Below are 2916 nucleotides of genomic sequence, written 5' to 3' on the forward strand. Positions count from 1 at the left end.
CAGTTTACAGGAACAATCTGTCAGGAGCGTCTCCAGAACACAGAACCACTGCAAACGCCCCCTTTTCACATACTAGCTGCGGCACAATCAACCCCCGAGAACGCAACAATTTCGACACTATTCATGTATAACAGTCCTTATGATTTACTGAGTGAGCTGCTTTGTAACGATGCGGAGGAAGATGCCTTTTCGATGGTTTGGCGACGTCGGATTTGGTAGACTGGCAGATGTTACCCCCAAACGTATGTATGTCGCGGAGACAAGAACTAAACAGGTTGTCCTTGTTGAGACTTGCCTATCCGCCTTTACGTATAGAACATCTCGGTATAATTAGAGCGCCGGTCGTCACCGATGTTGGCACTATATAATACGTATAAAGGTGTTCTTCACAAAGAAGTACGAAATACGACACTGTACCTATCAAGGCTATTTTAAGTTTTTAGTTATGATTAGGGTTGTGAAATTAGTACTTTAGTCTAGTTAAAGCCTTAACTAATACTAGGACTAAGACTAATGACTAAATAGACTAATTAGTCGACTAATTAGTCAACCAATTAGTATTTACATTTAAGAAAACTTTTATAAAACAACTATAAGTAACTTTAATTAACTAAATAGCTAAGTAGCTAAGTAACTAAGTAATTAAATAAGTAACTAAATAAATAACTAAGTAACTAAATAAGTAACTAAGTAACTAAATAACTAAAAATATATTTAATCTTCTTTAAATCCTAAGTCCTTCTTAAGCTTATTTAAGTCTCTAATCTTCTAACTTCTAAGTCTTTAGTAAAAGAACCTTTTTAACGGTCTTTAAAAGTAGCTTATTTCTAGGTTTAGTAATGATATTATTACTAATAGAAAAAAAGCTTTTAATAGCAGCTAATATAGCTAGAATAGCTAAGTACTACCTAGCTAATATGCTTAAAATAGGATATTTTAAAGCATTATTAGCCTAGTATATTAAAGGATTAGTCTAATATTAAGTTAGCTTTAGTTAATTATTTTATACTTTATATTAATAGTTTATAACTTACCTTTTAGCCTTCTTCTTCTTTTGTAAGGTATAAGATATATTCCTCTTTTATATTAGTCTTTAATATAAATATATTCTTTTTTAAATCTAGATTATTCTTTAAATCGTTATTTAAGTTATTGTTTAAATTGTTATATAGGTCTTTGTTTAATTCGTCAAAAGATATATTTATAAGAAGGCTATTAATATTATTTTTAACCCTTAATAAATAGTTAGTTATATAAAGTAAAGTAAAGTAAAGTAAAATAAAGTAAAGCAAACTTACTTAAAGTATTTGTCTTTAAGGATATTAGTAGAATCGCCTAGAATATAGGTCTAATAAGCTAGTAAGCCGTCTTTTTTAAAGTGCCTTGTTTTAAACCTAAGGTTTAAAATAACACTTAAAATATAAAGCGTATAGCTAGCTATATTTTCGGCTATAAGCTAGCTGTTAAAGGTGTACTTAGGTAGGCTAGGTAAGTTAGGCAGGCAAGGAGGTATCTTCTTAATAGGAGGAAGCAGCCGTATATTTAATAGCTAATTCTTGCCTTCTGCACTCTAAGGGAGTGCAGGAGGCGCTCTTTATTATAGGCGCACCTCTAGCGCACCAAGTGCGCAGAACAGGCGCGACCCCGTTTCTACTTAGCCCGTGCGCTAACACGTGCTGTGGCCTGTGCGCAAACTGCGCCACGCAGCCTGCGCCACTAGCACCGCTTCTAGTTTACAATGTGCATCTAATACGCTATGCGCATACTGCGTACGGCTTGCGCGTAGCCTGCGTTGGTTCTCTTCTTAAGGCGGCGTTACAATTGCTCCCCTCCTGTGCCTAACTCCCCTAAGGCAAGTCTTAACAAAAGGCTTACAACCTTTGTTCCTAGTAGTAGTAGTGTGTAAGGGGCTGGTGTGCAATGCGTGGTCACGAAGGCTTAACTGGTTTGTACTGTTGTATTAAGACTTCAACTTAACGAACTATAGGAGATTAGTAGGCAAAGGCCTGCCAGCTAATATATACGTGGCTGGAAGATGCGGTGTAGCGCAAACCCAGTAGGGCGTGGCGCAGCTAAGTGGCTGTGCTAGTCCCGTGCAACGTGTCAAGATAGTTCGTTAAGTCCGCCGCTTGGTAAGCGACTGGTTGCCGAACCGGTGCGTAGGGACGCGTGTGTGGAATACCCTTACATAGTGCTTGTCCGTTTGCGGCGGCCTCTTTATGCTTGCTAAGATCGCTGTTAAAGGCAACTTAAGGCGCCTTTAGTTCCCTTTATTTAAAAGCTTAGTCTTATAGTTAAATTAGATTATTATAGGGTCTAGCATCCGGTTACTTCTTTTAGAAACAACAAATTCGTCTTCTAGCAGCAACATGGCTGCTCCTAATTCTAACGTTCCTGTGCCCGCGGTAAGCGCCTTTAGCGCTCTAGTACCTGCTGCAGCCCTAGCCCCTACTCCTTAACACCCTTTGCCCTCTAGCTAAGGTGCTAGTTCTGGCCGCGTGTAACGTGCGCGCAGGGCTTACGCTAGCATAGTTCGTTGTTTGGCGCGGACTGCGGCGCGCGCCGTGCCCTTAGTTAGGCCTTTAGTAGCCTATTAAGGTACGGGAGCTGCCCTTGCTAGTCCGGCGCTTCTAGGGTTGGTGGCGGCTGCGCTACTAGCTTACCTTTAGGTTGCCTTAGACGGCTTGTTATGCGTGCGGTGCCTGCACTGCTTTCTAACGACTCTCCCTGCGGAGTTGCCTAGGTTTGCGGCTGTGCTGTATATTTATAGCGTTGCTAGCGCTAGGCGCTGCGACGGCTGCTATGCTAGCAAGTACGAGTGTTGTAGGGTAAGTCCTTTTTAGTGGCTATAGGCCGCTTTAGTAGCTGATGGGATGTAGGTTTTCCTGCTAATGGTTAGCAACTAGGCTAACTTTA

Source organism: Grosmannia clavigera, assembly GCF_000143105.1.
Source record: "Grosmannia clavigera kw1407 unplaced genomic scaffold GCSC_89, whole genome shotgun sequence".
NCBI lineage: Eukaryota > Fungi > Ascomycota > Sordariomycetes > Ophiostomatales > Ophiostomataceae > Leptographium > Leptographium clavigerum.